Here is a 19,972-nt window from a genome sequence, read left to right as displayed (position 1 = left end):
GTGGACCCACGTTCCAGCCATGGTTTTGAAATGGGGCAAAATTCGCTTTATTTTTGTGAAAAATAGCTAAACACTTAATGGAAACGTCTTCACGACGATGTTTTTGTTCCATTGTGAGCAAACGTAACACCCATCTGACTCAAAGCTTTCTCTTGACCAAATTTTCAGTTAATATGCGATGTACTGCACTTTCTGAAATGCCTACCTTGTCTGTTAGCTTTCAAATTGATTAGGCTAATGCCTCTCAAATAAAAGTATTGAATCACATAACGATATCCAATTTGTTCCATGTTCCACCTTCACTATTGATGGCTACCAAACAAATACTAAACAACGTGGAGTCCTCAAACTCGAAAAATACGCTGTATAAATTGTGTATTTTCTAATACAGTGGTTTTTCTTCAAGCAACTGCCACCATATTGCTATATAGAAAAACCTACAATCGCATTTTCGTTGAAATTTGGCGGGAAGAAATTTTTGAAATTAAAGTGGAACAAAACTTTTATTGGCGAATAGCTACTCGTGATACGGCTATGTAATCTTCAATACACAGGGCTTTTGACCAGTCCAATCCTTTTTCTATTATACTGTACAGCTTATGGTTAAAAAAATCAACAAAAACCCGAAAACTTGTATTAGCTCAGGTGCATATTTTAAAATTTTAGAATTTAGATTAGTCTGTAATAATATTAAAAATGACAATACTGTACATTAGATACATTAGTGTATAGTCGGCTTAAGAGGTAAATCTCTAAAGCACTAAATTGTACAGTGGATACAAAAAACTTGACGATGAAAAAAATTAGTGAAGACTTAACCTGTTTTTTTTTTAATAAAGGAGTTAGATGATTACCAAATATCAAATTTATAAAAAATAATTTCAAAAATACAGTCCAAGTAGAAAATACGAATTGCTTTAAACAAAATGGCGGTCTGGAATTCAGACTTTCGACGGATTTTTTTGAGTTTTTTTGTTAGATGCGTTCAGAATTTATTTATTTAATGGTATCAAAATGTTGATGTAATAAAAAAAAGTGGTTTACGATTAAAGCCGACGATATACAGAAACAGTTAATTTAAAATTTGGCGAATGCGTTGGGTGATTCTCAAAATGTCCGGTAATTTTATACTTTCGCGTAATTTTTTTAAATCTTCGTTTTTCGGCAGATTTACGGAAAAAATTTTGGGATTAAAGAAAAATGAAAACTTAAATTGGTTTCAGGGCTTTAAATGTTCATGAAAATGCACTCATTCACGTATAATTGTTGATAAGTTTTTTCCAAATAATCAAATTGTACAAAAATATTGATTTATCATGTTTTTACAATTAAAAATAATAAAAATTTCTCTTAAAATTGACTTTTTCTTACATATAATCGTTAGTACCTTTTTTATTGATTAATCATTAAAGTTAAATATGAACAAAATTATTCTTAAAATCCCTAAAAATTCAGAACAAATGTGAATTTTTAGCACACCACCCCCTAACCTAACTTAAATTAACCTAACCTTAACTAATTTAACCTAACCTAACTTAACCAATATAAGTTTTTATTCCCATATTTTTTTTCATAGATCCGCCGTAAAACGAAAATTAAAAAAAAATTCATGGAAATCGGATGATTTTTGGATTTTGTAGAGTTAAAATACGAGGGCACCGAGAAATTTCCTTCTAAATTTCAAACAGTCAATTTATTTTATTTGAATATTTACAACACACGTAATTTTCAAAAAATTAGTAACAGGCGCATTCGCCATTCATTAAAATTATGAAAATAGTTTTTTTAAATATAAAATTGAGAAATGATCAACTCCATTCCCACTGAGGTAAGTATGAAACTATATCAAATGAAAATCTGGTCTAAAAAATTATGTACTATATTTTTCTAATACGGACTTTAAAAAGGCTTTTGGTAATGTCAACGAGAAACGTATAGAGCAGATGATGAGACAAAAAGAGGATCACCAAGTCCAAAATGTTGACACAATAGACGAAGTAATAGATTAGATAGATGCGGGAAAGACTTCACCTCAAAACAGTAAGCAGATAATAGAAAATCTTACAGTTCAGTTGATGGGAAAAGGTGACGAAATATGATTAAAGGTGAATTTTCAAAAAACAAAGTACACGCTCGTAACTAAGGAAAGAAGATCATGAGCGAGGCAAATAATAGAACCATAAAACTGGCGGAGATAATCAGAGCAGCAAATAGAGCGTACTGGAGGAACATTAAGTTTCTAAGAAGTAACTACGAACACAAATTTGAAAATGTACAGAACAGGAATTACATATGGACCTGAAACGATGTCCCTGCGGAAAAGAAAGAATATGACGGAGGAAAAGATATTAAGACCGATGGAGGATAACTAAAAAGGGTTAATGAACCACGAGATCGATAACGAGATGTAAGAAGGTTTTACAGTGACAGTGATCAAGATCCAAAAGCTTAGATGGTTTGGACACGGCCCTATGTGAGAATTGGCCAAATAATTTCTGTTTCCTTAGCTTCTTGTCGGCCTGTGTTTGTATCTGATTTATTCACCACGAGCCGCCTCTGGCAGCTTATTTTCCATGAGTAATGGGATCACATCGAGAAATTTTTGTTAATGAGATACGCAAAAAATCGTGTCAAATTTTGAGTAAATTAAAATTTTATTTTGTATAGAATGAGAATTAGTTATGCAAACTTTATACGTCTAATTAATAAACCCATCGAATTATATATGCGAAGTGAAATTCTTTTCAGTTTGATGGATTTCCGTGTCCGCAAAATAGAAATTTCAAATACAAAAAAAAAATTCTTGTAAATTCAAAACCGTTACGTCGACCACACAAATTGATCGCTATTATTAATGATTCCTCATATGCAACGGTAGATTTCAAATACCAATCGCAAAAAAGAAATAATTAGTATACGAGGGATCGTTATTAAATATTCAAACTGTAGACCCCAATTACAGATTACACTAAGAAGGTTTAAATCAGCTATACGACTTTGCTGCTTATATACCTACATCTCGTCGAAACTTGTATCGAGCCGCAGCGGTGTAGTTGATAAGGTTTTCGAAGTGCTCAATTCCCAATAAGGAAATCGGAGAATCGAATCCTTTGTCGGACGAAATTTTTATTAAAGCTGCAGCAGTCCAAAATCGTCGATCATTAACCACAGTCGATAGACTTCCTGCAGAGAATGACGTACCGATTGAAACTGGTTTATGCGCTGAACGAGACATCACCAAGCGTTAAAAGGGTGACTATCTACCTACGAAGTCAACTGGTATCAGCAGCAGCTCAAAATCCAGAACTACTGGTCGATAATCAACTACAGTCGATAGACTTCCTGCAGAGAATGACGCGCCGATTGAAACTGGTTTACGCGCTGAACGAGACATCGCCAAGCGTTAAAAGGGTGACTATCTACCTACGAAGTCAACTGGTACCAGCAGCAGCTCAAAATCCAGAACTACTGGTCGATAATCAACTACAGCCGATAGACTTCCTGCAGAGAATGACGCGCCGATTAAAACTGGTTTACGCGCTGAACGAGACATCACCAAGCGTTAAAAAGGTGACTATCTACCTACGAAGTCAACTGGTACCAGCAGCCGCTCAAACTCCGGAACAACAACTCGTCGATAATCAACTACAGTCGATAGACTTTCTGCAGAGAATGACGCGCCGATTGAAACTGGTTTACGCGCTGAACGAGACATCACCAAGCGTTAAAAGTGTGACTATCTACCTACGAAGTCAACTGGTACCAGCAGCCGCTCAAACTCCGGAACAACAACTCGTCGATAATCAACTACAGTCGATAGACTTTCTGCAGAGAATGACGCGCCGATTGAAACTGGTTTACGCGCTGAACGAGACATCGCCAAGCGTTAAAAGGGTGACTATCTACCTACGAAGTCAACTGGTACCAGCAGCAGCTCAAAATCCAGAACTACTGGTCGATAATCAACTACAGCCGATAGACTTCCTGCAGAGAATGACGCGCCGATTAAAACTGGTTTACGCGCTGAACGAGACATCACCAAGCGTTAAAAGGGTGACTATCTACCTACGAAGTCAACTGGTACCAGCAGCCGCTCAAACTCCGGAACAACAACTCGTCGATAATCAACTACAGTCGATAGACTTCCTGCAGAGAATGACGCGCCGATTGAAACTGGTTTACGCGCTGAACGAGACATCGCCAAGCGTTAAAAGGGTGACTATCTACCTACGAAGTCAACTGGTACCAGCAGCAGCTCAAAATCCAGAACTACTGGTCGATAATCAACTACAGCCGATAGACTTCCTGCAGAGAATGACGCGCCGATTAAAACTGGTTTACGCGCTGAACGAGACATCACCAAGCGTTAAAAGGGTGACTATCTACCTACGAAGTCAACTGGTACCAGCAGCCGCTCAAACTCCGGAACAACAACTCGTCGATAATCAACTACAGTCGATAGACTTCCTGCAGAGAATGACGCGCCGATTGAAACTGGTTTACGCGCTGAACGAGACATCGCCAAGCGTTAAAAGGGTGACTATCTACCTACGAAGTCAACTGGTACCAGCAGCAGCTCAAAATCCAGAACTACTGGTCGATAATCAACTACAGCCGATAGACTTCCTGCAGAGAATGACGCGCCGATTAAAACTGGTTTACGCGCTGAACGAGACATCACCAAGCGTTAAAAAGGTGACTATCTACCTACGAAGTCAACTGGTACCAGCAGCCGCTCAAACTCCGGAACAACAACTCGTCGATAATCAACTACAGTCGATAGACTTTCTGCAGAGAATGACGCGCCGATTGAAACTGGTTTACGCGCTGAACGAGACATCACCAAGCGTTAAAAGGGTGACTATCTACCTACGAAGTCAACTGGTACCAGCAGCCGCTCAAACTCCGGAACAACAACTCGTCGATAATCAACTACAGTCGATAGACTTTCTGCAGAGAATGACGCGCCGATTGAAACTGGTTTACGCGCTGAACGAGACATCGCCAAGCGTTAAAAGGGTGACTATCTACCTACGAAGTCAACTGGTACCAGCAGCAGCTCAAAATCCAGAACTACTGGTCGATAATCAACTACAGCCGATAGACTTCCTGCAGAGAATGACGCGCCGATTAAAACTGGTTTACGCGCTGAACGAGACATCACCAAGCGTTAAAAGGGTGACTATCTACCTACGAAGTCAACTGGTACCAGCAGCCGCTCAAACTCCGGAACAACAACTCGTCGATAATCAACTACAGTCGATAGACTTCCTGCAGAGAATGACGCGCCGATTGAAACTGGTTTACGCGCTGAACGAGACATCGCCAAGCGTTAAAAGGGTGACTATCTACCTACGAAGTCAACTGGTACCAGCAGCAGCTCAAAATCCAGAACTACTGGTCGATAATCAACTACAGCCGATAGACTTCCTGCAGAGAATGACGCGCCGATTAAAACTGGTTTACGCGCTGAACGAGACATCACCAAGCGTTAAAAGGGTGACTATCTACCTACGAAGTCAACTGGTACCAGCAGCCGCTCAAACTCCGGAACAACAACTCGTCGATAATCAACTACAGTCGATAGACTTCCTGCAGAGAATGACGCGCCGATTAAAACTGGTTTACGCGCTGAACGAGACATCACCAAGCGTTAAAAGGGTGACTATCTACCTACGAAGTCAACTGGTACCAGCAGCCGCTCAAACTCCGGAACAACAACTCGTCGATAATCAACTACAGTCGATAGACTTTCTGCAGAGAATGACGCGCCGATTGAAACTGGTTTACGCGCTGAACGAGACATCACCAAGCGTTAAAAGGGTGACTATCTACCTACGAAGTCAACTGGTACCAGCAGCAGCTCAAAATCCGCAACAACAACTCGTCGATAATTAACTACAGCCGACAGACTTCTCTGCGGAGGATGACGCTCGATTCGTCATGAAATCGTGTTGTTAAGGTAGTGAGATGTAGTAGCGTTGGTTTTTCCTGAAACGTACCACCAGGTTACTAAGAAGGTTATAAAATTCTCTGGATTAGGTATCGGTCGAAGAATTACTGCTTTATTGAGAAAGTTCTTCGAGGAATTCAGTCGAAGGGTGGAAAATGTCGTGAATGAAAGTGTACGTCTATTATGCATTTTTGAATGCAACGGCACTTGTCGTGGTCGCCGCATAGGTTGCGATTAAGTAAGTATCCTAACAAGGGAATTGTATTGCTTTGTACAACGGACTGGAAAACGTGTATTAACTTTGAAATAAGCAACATTGAAAAATAAAATTGAGTGTAGAAAAAAATTGTCTGTTTTCTTTGTTAGGTTAGAACATTTTTGAGACGATCCTCGTATATGTATTAAAGATAACGTCGCGTTTCGGCGTCATCAACATCAAATTTCACGATATAGTGCAGACCCGAATAGCCTTGGCCCTTGTCGAAAAGGAAAGTAAGAGAGCGTAGGCAGACGGACGGGCCGACAACGGCAACAGCATGAGGCGGCAGTACCGAAAACGGTCGGTGGCGAACGGGGGGCGGTCGGCGGCGTCGAGTCGTCGCGCAGACACCTTGCACTCGGCTTTGCAACCCTGACAACACCCCCGCACCCTATCCGCATGTAGGCCATCGCCGCCGCAACCTTCAATGTCCCTGACAACGAGGCCGGCTTTCCGCCGCCGTCACCGCTCTTTAGTATACGTATCTCTGTTGTTCTGATTTCGTCTTTCTCTTTGCCCCCAGACCGGCTACCGACATCCGAGTTTTAAACAGGATCGGGACTTCAAGAAAATGTAACAAAGGATATTTAGTTTCCTTGTTAATATTAAAGGCGATCCTTAATGATCATTAGGACAAAACGTGTTGAAGCGTTGAAAAAAAGAAAACATAACATCTAACCTAACAGAAAGACAAAATACTTCATTTATAAATAGAAAACGCATCTACAAATAGTTATTCATCGAATGATAATGTAGGTCATAACTGAAATTTAATAGTTTAACTTGTTTAAGCTCGATAGTAGATTAAAGTCAAAATCGGCACTCTTCGAAACCTCAAGAATGCCGGTCGGGCTTGTTCAATGCGAAAACTATGAGTACAAAAAAGTATCCCAAGTATTTTTTCAAAAAACTTGAAATTTTTACCTTAAAACGGGTTCATGTACTAAAAAAACATTTTGAATTGAGGATTCCAACACAAAATTCAGGACAAAAAATGTGGATTCTGTATAAATAAGTTTCGATGTTTTCCTAACCTCAAAATTTCTATTATAAAATGGGTTTGAACGCTCAAACCTCTTCATCTCGCGATATTTTCGAAAATTATCTTAACTCAGTAGAAAATAGAGATTTTAGTCATCATGATGCATTTTGATTTTTCAAAAACTAAAAACCTAACCTAACCTTTCATTGTACATAATTATAAAAAATTCCAAACTAAATCAAATTACGAAGTCTCCTTTCTACGTTCGTAAAAACCAAATCGATATCTGTACGAGGTCTGGCTATTAAATAAAGAGACTGGTTACGAAAAAGGGTTTTATTAGAAAAGTTATTCGAAAGCTCCCTTTCAATGTACTCCCCTCCCCTAGCCACACACCTTTCCATACGTTTTTTCCTTTGATCGAAGCAGTGCTGGAAGTCTTCTTTGGTGAGAAGCTTAGGACCTCCGCAGTTTTTTGCTTCACCGCTTCCATCGATTCATATTGGGTCCCTTTCAGAGCAAATCTTTTTCTAACTTTTCAAGGAAATCTGAACAGACCCGTTGACGCGAGAGCTTTTGGTCAGGAGTCAGATTTTTTGGCACCAGCTTCGCACAAACTTTTGTCATGTGTAATTCCCCGTGTAAAATTTTTCTAACCGTTTCTTTATCGACGTTTACAGCATCGGAATCATCCGGATGCTCATTGACGATCTGCACGCACAATTTGGTTGCTTTTGGTCACTGTTTCCAGAATTGAAATAGTCACAAGGTGACCTGGGCGCTGGTCATCTTCAGTCCTCTCTCTAAAGCGCTTACACCACTAGATAGAGAATTGTCCTCATAGACCTCTTGCAACAATTTATAGCACTCAGTCGAAGTTATTTTTTAATTTAACGAAAAATTCGAGATTGATACGTTTCAAACCGCTACTGCACAAATACTATAATAGTTTGGGAAACGTATTTTGAGTCGTGCATAGACAAGATATCTAGATACCCAACGCACTACTAATTTTTTGGCCCATCCGCCTAAGGCGCCCTCTAGGCACGCAGAAATTCTTTGAAATTTCGCCAAAAACGTTCAATTGGCCTCAGTTGAAGCACACGAGGAACATTCAACTGTACAGAAACTTCCACATCGTCCTTTGCATAATGAGTAATTATCATATCTGGTCAAAACACGAAATTTCCTTTATGAACTGCATTAATCTAGATCTCACACACTCTTTTCCAAATATTTTGGCATTTCCAGGAAGACAAATGTATCTTGAAGAACGACCACGAGAAGATACCAGCAACCACACCAACATATTCAGTTAAACTTTTTGTGTTTATTGGAATAAACTTCTGAATTCACTTCATCGACTTTTTGATAATAATTTTCATTAATTTCAAGTTCACTCTCATTTAAAATAAAACATGTTTCGTCGTCCAATAATGATCTCCAAACCAAAACAGGTTACCAGTGAAACTTCTAAGTTTTGATTTTTGTTGCATTTGTTGATTTTTGACCCAAATTCTGTTCTTTTAAACGTTGTTTACATATTTCTTATCGATTTTCTGTACAATTTTCGCAAATTGACTCCCAGTAGTCCGTGAACCGTTTCAACCAAAGCTTCTCTCATCTATTTTGGAGTCCATTCTTGCTTTTCAACCTGATCCTTTCTCATTATAAACCATTTATACAGATCTTGATTTTGATCATATATCTTGGTAATAATTTTGCGTAATTTCTTATCAAATTTTCCATACTTGAAACTAAACTTCTAACAGAAACTTGATACGTTTGACAACTGCCAAATTACGAGTAATAATCAATAATAACAATCAAGAATACGCTCCAACTACTGTGCTACATTTTTATAACTGCTCCTTAATTAACTCCAATATTTACTTTCTCCACAGTTCTCTGAAGACTACGAATAGAGCTTAGGGTCCATTCTCAGTGCAAGATAAAGTGTTTATATTTCCAAGCAATGAAAACTTAAAAACAGGCCGAACAGTCGTGGCAGCTGAGGACTTCCCAATTTTAAAAAGAAGAATTACATTCTCAGTCAGCGCCTACTTCACTTGATAAGCTAAGTTCGTAAGCGATTTGTTTTCATTCTCGCAAATTCAGACTTGTAAGTTTTAAATTGGGAGAAAACCAAGGAACTATTGATTGAAATTCGTCCATAAATCGCAAGTTTTAACATTCTAGGACTACAACGTGAAAAAAATTGATCTACCAGGAATTTTTGCGATAGAAAACGTTATGGACGGCCTAGAGATAGCAGCTCAGTTCAAAGGATCCAAAGATCTGAGACATCGAATCCTCACTGGTGTTCAAGTCCAATAAGAGCTCAGAGAAACATAAGGAGTGGCTGTGAGGTTTCGAAAAAGACCTACAGCAGCTAACCTTGAGCCAAAATTAACCTCAGCCCACCGAGAAACCCGTCTCCAATTTGCCAGAGAGCACGTTAATTGTACTGAGGAGCTCCGCTCTTTTCTCAACAGAGTATTCCTCCACGGTAACGACAGAAGAGGACGTGTCTACATAAGATCTGAAGAAAGATTCGTGGCTTTTGGAGGATCCTGTAAAGATATGACGGGCATTTGTATGGAAGCAAATACCAAGTTTTTATTGAAACTGGTACTGGATCGGCACATTTTAGTTTCACCAGCGATAATTCAATCCTTGGTCCTCATACTACAGGTTTCGTACGGCAAATTATCGCTATGGATTGTCCAGCGCGTAGCACGGACTTGAATCCTATCGAGCATTTATAATTGGACTTAAGAGAAAAGTTTGGACTGGAGATCCTGCATTGGCGAGGAAATCGGACCTCAAAACGGCGCTCAATGAAGAATGGGATAGTATCAAACAAGATCGTGTAAAAAATCTTATTTTCGATCCACGAAAAAGCGATTCGAAGTCGTTATTAGGGTAGGGGAAGAGATCATTTCAAATAAATTACTGTTTTAATAGAGACTTTTGACCGCAAGTGTGCGACTTGAATCGAATATTTATCGGGAAATTACCACTTGTTTCATTTTCATAAATTTTTTCCTTAGTTTTCTTACAATTTTTATATATTCACGTTTTTGGGACTTGCACACATTGAACAGAAACTTTAGCGTGATGTAAACAGATCACCTGCTAACTTCCATGATCTGTTGTATGAAACATGTCGCCGCTAGCTACCTAAACGAAATTTCCATTCATTAACATGAGAATATTCTCAAGCGCTAGTAGCCCCGGGTACAAAATTTTTTGTTACAATGTATTTCATAAACGTTAAATAGAAACCCATTTTCTTCTACATGTAGGGGAGAATGCTTTAATATCAAAAAATTGTTACAATTTATAGACAAAAACTTGTAAAAACTTAAAAATAAACATAAAAATAACAGTCATAGCAAAAATTAAACCAGTATGCACCATGCCCGAAATTAAATTACAGAGTAGAAGGAAATATAACCTCAAATTATTGCGGAATGCGAGAAATTATTATATCGATTTGATATAAATTGGTAAATGATTGTGCATTTTTTGGCATTGTAAAATATTGAGCCTTCAACTAATTCTGAACGTGGAGTAGGTAAATAAATGTCGTGCTCCGCGTTTTTAAGTGGATATCCCTGCAACGACCTTTCTGAAATTCCAGAATCGTGTTTACGAATTAGGCAAACGGATTCAAAGATTAAAAAGGAAGAAAGAGTCAGAATTTTTAATCTTCTGAAGAAGTAATTATTGAATGAAGTAGAGATTATTCTCGATTTCTTAGATCATTCACAATTGACCAAGTTTCTTTAGAAACATTACGAGAATTGGGGGAGTCTCCGATTATAATAAATATCTTTGGCAGTTTTTATTGTCTTATGATACATTTTTCTGTATAGTTTCACGTAATTTTTTAAGAGAATTTCCTTAGGTGAGATACACATCGCATATTCTTTGCAGATATACGTAAATTACCTATGACGGCTCGGCTCGGCTCGGCGTTTTAATTGTGCCAGGGCAGCGCAAACGTTAGATTGGACACAGAAAAAAGTTCATATGTATTTAATCGGAGGGACTGCAAGGCGGTCAGGTCAGGAAAAATTTCACGAACTCGTATCGAACAACTATTGGACGTGTGTGACGTTGCTCCGTTTTGCTGGAACCATGTTCTTTGGTTTGGTAGTTTGTGTTTTGGATGGGTTGGTCAGGTTGCTGCAATTTTGCTTGTTGACGTGTCCATTAAGGTGAAAATGAGCTTCATCCGCAAACAAGATGTATGTAAATGTTGGAAAGCGCTCAATCAAGAAGTCAAGCCTCTGACCAGCATCCCGAGGCTTCAGCTCTTGTACTGAATTTTGAAAAGTGTAGCCCCAAATCTTTGTGTACAATGCGAGATAATGATGTTTAAAGCAACAGCACGATTCCGTCAGGCTCGTCACGAACAGACCGATACTGTCTCTAAGTTATCGACGTCGTTTGATTATTCAATATCAGTATTGTAGAATTTTTTATGTGCTATAGTCGCCGAATTACCTACCGTTTTTGTTTAAGACCCAGGCACTCACAACGCGCGGTCCGCTCCATATCGACTAAATTCCCAAGAGCCAGGTTACTTTTCGCATTACACCCTGTATAGCGGAATATACCAAACAATCTTAATTTTATCGACAAAAAAAACTACACCTTATGTTATAAGAAAGGTGCAAGACCCGTTTGTATTATTTATTCATAAAATCTTTTAGGTAAATTAACAATGAAGCAAAGCATTACAAACACAATGGGAAACGAGCGTAACCAAATTTAAATAATGCATAGAGGATGGCGCTTTTTTCATTAACAGGTCCGTATTATATTATAATATGGTCACCGGTTTCTTCTAGAAGAATTCATTAACTCAAAATGTCTGGCACGTAAAATAGTGGATATAAGCAAAACGCCAATAGATTTCGTTGAAAAATTTCTACCTAGAGAACTCGATATACACATACGGCCCATTCTAGACGGATTCACCCATTCAGTTTGAAGAAATATGGCCACTTTCATTTTTCCGAAACGTTTTTTGAGCCCTGTTACGCCATGTGGAAGTCTACGTTGTGATTAAGCTACTTAAGTGGTACACTCATTTCAAACGACCTCCATTGTCACCCAAATTGACCTATCGGGACCAATTTTTTTTTAAATGTGCGTTATTTACTCTACTTTCAACTGGTGTTCTCGAAATTAACATTGAATCAAAAATTTTCCGAGAAATCCTTAAAAATTAAAAAATTACTTTTTTGCAAACATCGATTTCTCAAAAACCCCACACTTAATTTGCGCGAATTTTGGATATGTTTGTCGGGAACACCTGACCTAACTTTTTGCCAAAAGGCAGTTAAGCAAATAGCCCCGTTCGGAAAATACGGCCCCGCAACGAAAATGTCGGTTTTCACCTATTCAAGCCTCGCACACGTTATGTATTTCACTCCCAGCGCTTATAATGTAGATTTTATCTTAAAACTAACAACTCCATCGTATTCTACGTGAAAAAATACATGGAAAACATATATCAATCTATTTAGAAACATTTTTAGTAGCACACCGACAAATAAAAATCACCGGATAAATCCAATATTATTTCCAAACCTAGTAATAATTTATATTTTCGATCGTTTATTTTGCAAACAATTATTAAAATTACGAGGAGCATCGCCTGAGCAAAAATTTATTTAACTTTATACCAATACCCTTATGTCACTTGTTCGCTTATCAACAAAATCAATATGCCCTACTCCGCCATTATTAATAAAACCCGTACGTTACGTCGGTCGTTATATTATATTATAATCAAACACACTGTATAATATGTTACCATTTTTGTGGCATTTTCGTATGCGTATGAGAAATTTTGCCAGTCCGGTCCTTTGCACTGCGTGCAAGCCCATGCATACCAAAGTTTTCGTGTTCGATCGAAGACCAAATGAAAACAATTCGAGAAAGTACTATGCATGAAACTCGCCCAACGGTACTCTGGTCGAATACGAATGCAATTTAAAACGCCCGAACGTATTGTCTTAAAAGATGCATCTAACTGTATAAGTCAGTTCAAACATGAGCGTTAATAGGAAGGTCAAATCGAATGGAATTTTATATATAAATTTTCATATTTTTAATGTGAGTGCGTATAAACATGAAACATTGTAAATAAATTTAATTAACCATAGAGAATAACAGAAAAAATAATGAAAATATCGGATCTAACCTGTTTTAATAACATTTTCAAAGTTTCATATTTTTGACAGTATACGTACGTTTTGTAGTGCGAAAATATTTGTAGTATTTACGGTTAAGGCGCGTTTTCAGTTCAACAGAACGAATCTATTTAAAATCGTTAAAGTATGGAAACATATTTTGAAAGGTGTGAATATTGATATTGACTTTAGATTTCTTGTAAATAAATAATTTTAATACTCTTTCGTAAATAAGAGATTTTTAGTACTAAATATTTTTAATATTTTAACCTCATTTTGTATTTAATGAAAATAAAACTTTAAATCAATATAATGATAATTTCATAAATCGATAGAGTACAACTGTCGATGTCAAATTATATGTTTATAAATACCGTAATTAAGCCGAAATGTAAAAAATATTAAAAAATCTTGTTGAGAGTTGTAATCCATCTCATTTAATTAATTAAGAAGTTCTAGATACTTTAAATTTCATATAAGCACATAAAAAATCTTACAAACAGTTTCTATCTCATAATTCGAAAATGTTCTGTTAATGAATTGACAGTTTGAATATTCCTATGACAATTTCCGGTTGATTATTGAAAAAAAACTGTTATTCGAAGGTGATTCACCCTGTATCATAAATCCTTTTCAAAAATGACAAATTTAATTACACTTTTTATTTAAATATATCAATAAACATCTCCCATTATCCATTGTATATAGATTCTAATGTATGAAAAAAATGCTCGTAAATGATTTACCCTGTATCATAAATTATTATTTTCAAAAATGATAACTTAAAATAAGAAATCGAAATGTTTCGGTTATTTTTACTCTTACTTTTTATTTAAGCATAGCAATATTCATCACCCTGTATATCTAGATTCTAATTCTTCAAAAAAAAAACTGTTTCTTTATCATAAATTATACTTTTGAAAAATATAAATCACAATAAGAAATCGAACTATTTCGATTTGTTTTCATTTTACTCCTTATTAAGTATATAAAAAAAATCACCCTGTGTATCTAGATTCTAAGGAATATAATTTATCAGATTACTTGGATTATAATGACTAAAATTTCAGTTGCTATATTGTAAATAATAATTTTTTGAAAATTTATTACAATTTACTACTATCATTATTCTCATATCTGTAAAAAAATATTCCCACTTATTATTAAAATAATTAATACCACAATTATCTTCCTTTCTCTTCAATTAAAATCCTATAAAATTATTCTAATAAACTACTTGTATAGACCTTAATTATAAATTACCAATGCAAATTTACAATGTAATCTTAAAGTTGTCCACCCTGTTTAATATGGTCTGTCATACCATTTGTGAATAATTCAAATTGGAGATAAATAATTACACCTACATAGAAATCATTTTTCAAAAATGATTTATTTAACCAAAAATACTTTTCAATAACATAAATAGTTATATCAAAGTTTTATTAATTAATATAATAATCTGGGAAAACAGCCTATTTATCTGTTAAATGAATAATGGATTAAACGCGGATCTATATACACCGGCTGTACAGGTAAGTGGGAGTTGATTAGGATATTTGCTCTCTTATACCTACCTAGTCAATGAAGTCAATCAATAGTACATCAACGCATGCATATACGCGCCTATACCCTTCAAATACTTATTTTAAAGATTATTTTAAAATCTTATTAAATTTTATAAATATTTTGTAATATAAAATATAGTTTGACAGCGTTTATTTTTTAATTAAATTTCAATATGTAAACAAATTTTTATTTACTTGCATAAATCGGTTAGTCGCAAAATGAGAACGTTTATAAATAAAGTAATAAGTGAAAGTTGAACTCACCTTATTAAAACATGTAAATACGAAATCTTCACTAATTTGGAATTTCCATCTATTATTTCTACACAGCAAGTATCAGGTACAACGGGAATGCTAAAACGCGCCAAATACTACTTCAACCTAACATTATCACAAATATCACAACGAGTACTAATTTATAATAACAGTTAAATTTTAACAAAAAACTATGCCAGTTTTGAGATGCATTTCTAACGCCGGAAAACAATCAATTTTACTTGTCTAGTTTTGTATACTGACACCAGTTCCTGCACCTTATTTGGCGCATGTCAAATTTTACCTTGTCAGTGCGTGTTTTTCTACTAGAGTTTTTTTTGCTGGAAACTGAAACGCGGAAGGTTGCGCGTCGTTTTACGACTGCGCCGACCGCACGATAATAGGGCATTCGACCAAAATGAAGCGCGAGAGCGGCAGTCTCGTGGGAAACAATTAGAATTGAAAATTTGTACAATAATGCGGAAAAGTTATTATTCTAATGATAACTGTACCCAGATTGCTATCTACGAATTTTGCGTTACTCTTCTTACGAAGAGAGGGCGTTGTTATAAATGAAAATTGAAAACATTGATTTTTAATTAAATTAATATACAGGAAACGATAAAAAACATTTAGTGTATCTAGAATATGTAGTCGATTTAATACCATTCTGTTGATTTAGATTTAGCTGATCAACCATTAAACCTTCTATTCCTATCCACTTTGTATATTATTATAATTATAACATTTCACTGAGCAACATGAAGAAGTTATGAAAAAAAGAAGCACTGCACTTAACGTTCATAGACCTGAGAATAGCATTCGAATCAATGCAAAGAAGCAGCGTGTAGAAGATAATAAACTAGAGATAGAAAAATAATAATAACTATCACGAGAAGCGTATATAAAAGAGTAAAAGGGGATAGTATAACTGAATGGATGAATTGACAAAGATCAGAAAGTTCTAAAATGGAAAAAGAGATAAAACAATGGGAAATTATAAGCCTACTATTGTTCAAAATAAAAATGGGCGCGAAACAAGATATATATATTTTTTGATAGTGTAGATTGTGTAGAGTATGACGAACGACGACAACGGTCCCCTCTTATCAATGTGTTATCAAACAAAATCTAAAGAAATTTCAGTTCAAAGTTCGCATCTTTAGCATGAGTTTTTACAGAAGCTGTAGTTCAAGTCCAGTAACTGAGCGGAAATTAGGAGAACGGCCATATTGTTTCTGTCATTCAACGAAAGCGCGCGAAATTTAACCACATTTTTTTACAGTTTCTTTTCGATTTTTGGCTCATTTGGCACTGTAACAAATAATAATCGATGACGTTATAGAATGGCCGTTATTCGTTTACATACACAAGCGGTCTCTACATATACTTTATAATTTTATATACTCGACACTGATTGGCTGAAAAAATCAAATGAACGACTATTTATCTTATAAAATGTTAACGTTTACTTTAGCAACTTTTGTGCATTGTTTTAGTTCATAATTAATTAATTTAAGATGTTATTAGCTATATACTTTTATAATTTATATCCAATAACTGAGCGGAAATTAGGTAAACGGCCATATTGTTTTTGTAATTCAAGAAAAGCGCGCGAAATTTAACTTCATTTTTTTACAGTTTGTTTTCGATTTTGGCTCATTTTTACACGCACAAACGAAATATATTTCACTGTAACAAACAACTATAATAACCGATGACGTTATAGAAAGGCCGTTATTCGTTTACATACACAAGAGATCTCTGCATAAACTATATAAGCTTATGTGTAGCAATACTCGACGCTGATTGGCTGTTTTGAAAAAAATCGAATGAGCGACTAATCATTTTTAATAAAATGTTAACGATTAATTTAGCAACTTTTGTGCATTGTTTTAGTTCATAACTAACTAATTTAAGATTTTTAAGCATAAATACATGCTGAATATAAATCAATAAACTTTAATTTCATTATGACTAGTTTTGTAGAAGCGGTAGCTTCCTTAACTTTTTTAATTGTTTGTATTTTATTTATATTGTTAACATCGACATATTTAACAAAACTCTTCTGATAAAAATATCGATATACTGGGTGTATAAGCTACAAAATCCAGAAGTAATATTAGTCATGCTGATTTATTACTGGAAAGCTAATTTTTCGCAGGATGACATATGATGTAGTTGACAAAAGTGACGTAATATTTAGTCTACCAACAGGGTGTTCTATGAAATAAATTAAAATAAGAATTTATGAACTGATTTATATAAGAACGTTTTTTTTTGGGATAGTAAAAATATTATCATGATCGTGGAAAAAAATAAAAAAGGAAAATAAGTACTAGAAATTGAAACAACACAGACGGACTTTTGAAAAGTTCTAGCTAATTTTCAGATACCACACTATAAATAGCTGGTGGAAAATCACACTGTATAGATAATTGTGAGAGCTGACTTTGAACTAAAGGTAATGAGTATTATATTGAATTCCCAGCTAGCAAGCTGTCGTCGATTTGACATCTGTCAGATGTCTTTTTGGTCAACTGACGTCAATGACATCAAAAAGACTTGTCGTTTTGAATTCATTTATATGATGTCAACACGTCAATCCGAGAAGATGTTTATAAGAAGGTATTTTCGCATTGTATTGAAAAAAGTTGTTAATTGTTTTTCCGTGAAATCAATATTTAAACAGTAAGTACATTATTGTTGTCTTGTGTTTGACAAAGTACGAGATACGTTGCTCCAACATTATATTCGTACTTATCGATATATCAAATAAAAAGTCCAATCAGTTCTTAAAAGGCCTGTTTTGAAAATAAATACACGTTTTCGCTAAAAACAATACAGTATTGAAAACCTGCGTCAAATTGTAACTTTTAGTACAGTCAGTTTTTCACGTTACGTCAATAGACAACTGAGTGTGACGTCACGTCCGTCATATTGTTACCCTAGTTCACTTTCCAAACAAAGCATGTGAGGTAGTGTGTGTTCTTTAAAGTTATTTAAAAAGTGTTTTGTGCCAGAAGGTGATTTTGTCTCAAAATTTATCGAATAAAATACGAAAAAATCACTAAATACATATACAATTCACAAACTACCTAACCTACGCTAACAATGGCGGTATGTGACGTCAACACTCCTCTAGTATTTTCTATCATTGTGTCTTTACTGTCAATTTAAAGAAACTAAGAGGTATATCTTGTGGTAGGTCTTGTGAAGAAGACAATCGATCTTATGCTGTTGCTCGATTTCTATTGATAGAAGAAATGTGTTCGATAAATCGTACATTGAGTCACGTGATGGAAAACCTCCACTGCTGCAACTATAGATTAACAAAACGAATATGGAAAGCAACAGATATATGAAGAAGGGGAAGGGGCAGGCCAAGAGAAACATGAAACGAGCAAATAACTGATATGGGAAAACGAAGGCAACAGACAATAAATCAAATGATGATTTGTTGTTTCATTTGCAGTGGGTTTTGGGTTTGTAGTTGCAAATAAATTGAGTCCAATCTTGATCAATGTTCGATTTATTGAACAGGATTTCAAAAGTGCGTTCAAGTAAATAATAATAACGGAATAACAATTTCAGAGCACGTTTTTCTTTCGCCTTTCTTTTCGCTTGTGTCACTATTACATGAAACTGTCAAAAGGTGCTTATCGCCTACTAATTTAATAAAATCAGAATACATTAGAATACATAATTACCAACTTTGACTCTATATAAAACAAAAGTATAGTGTGACGTTGGATAGGGTCAAGGTTGGGTTGGGTTCGGGTAAGCTGTCAATTGATCAATTCTCAATATGATTCTAGCACAGGACAGGAAAAGATGGAGGAAAAGTATAAACGAATAATAAATACATATATACATTTTCGACGCCCTAGGGAGGGGAAAAGAAAAAATGAGAAGAGTTCTTCCAAAGCTTCAACTATAATATTGTCAGGTACTCGTTTAACGTGTTTCATATTAGATATTTCGTTCCAATGTTCAGAAGAAGAAAGATCTCAAGTAATTTTATTTTTGATGATCCCCCTTCACCAACTCGAAAAGTTTGAACCTCTTAAGCCTTCTCTTTATTCGTGTAGTTAAAAAGAGCTCAATTACTAAACATTGGTACGATGATTTAGTCACAAGTCATGACACGTGGCGAATTTCCCTACAATTTGGTCAACCGCATCCATATCACGCAGTGAAGTCCAAAATACCCCGCTAAATCCTTATGGAAATTGGGTTTCAGCCAGTTTTTCTGAAACTTGGAACAATAATAGTTCAAAGCAATCTGCATAAAAGTCTCCATGGGTTCGAAATCCACACCCACCTCCCCCCCATTGATAACCCTGTGAGACTTTTAACCAACTTGCTGCAAACTATCACTGCGCTAAATTTCAGAAAATCTGGCCGAAACCCCTTCTTTTATAGAACCCTTGGACTGTTCAGTGGTCGTTTTAAAGGGTTGGGCGGTTTTGGGGTTTCGTGCCGAATGAAACTTTTGAACTATCATTGTGCCATTGGTCAAAACCCAAATTACATAAGGATTGAACGGGGTCTTTTCATTGGTGACAGGTTACAGAGTAAATTGGATTTTTGAGTTTTGTATGTTCCCATTGGTTCTTAGTCTAGGATAATATATTATCGAATGATTTCTGGAATTGTACCATCAGAAAAGGGATGCATGGGATTCCGGATTTACTAAGTACTTCTGCATACAATAATTCAACTACCACACATAATTCGATA

The 19,972-nt window shown here is 35.7% G+C and overlaps 1 protein-coding gene across 1 annotated transcript in view; it reads right to left on the bottom strand.

The window, feature by feature from the left end:
* The window catches only part of LOC130449281 (zinc finger protein chinmo-like), a 106,074-nt gene extending 90,544 nt beyond the window's left edge, over positions 1-15,530 (bottom strand). The window contains exon 1 of the mRNA XM_056787002.1: positions 15,239-15,530. The gene's annotated coding sequence lies outside the window, so the exon portion shown is untranslated. The remainder of the gene's footprint in view (positions 1-15,238) is intronic.
* Positions 15,531-19,972: the final 4,442 nt, after the last annotated feature.

The sequence above is a fragment of the Diorhabda sublineata genome, chromosome 10 (assembly GCF_026230105.1).
Source record: "Diorhabda sublineata isolate icDioSubl1.1 chromosome 10, icDioSubl1.1, whole genome shotgun sequence".
NCBI classification, from domain to species: Eukaryota; Metazoa; Arthropoda; class Insecta; order Coleoptera; family Chrysomelidae; genus Diorhabda; species Diorhabda sublineata.
This window is presented reverse-complemented; position numbering and strand designations above follow the sequence as displayed.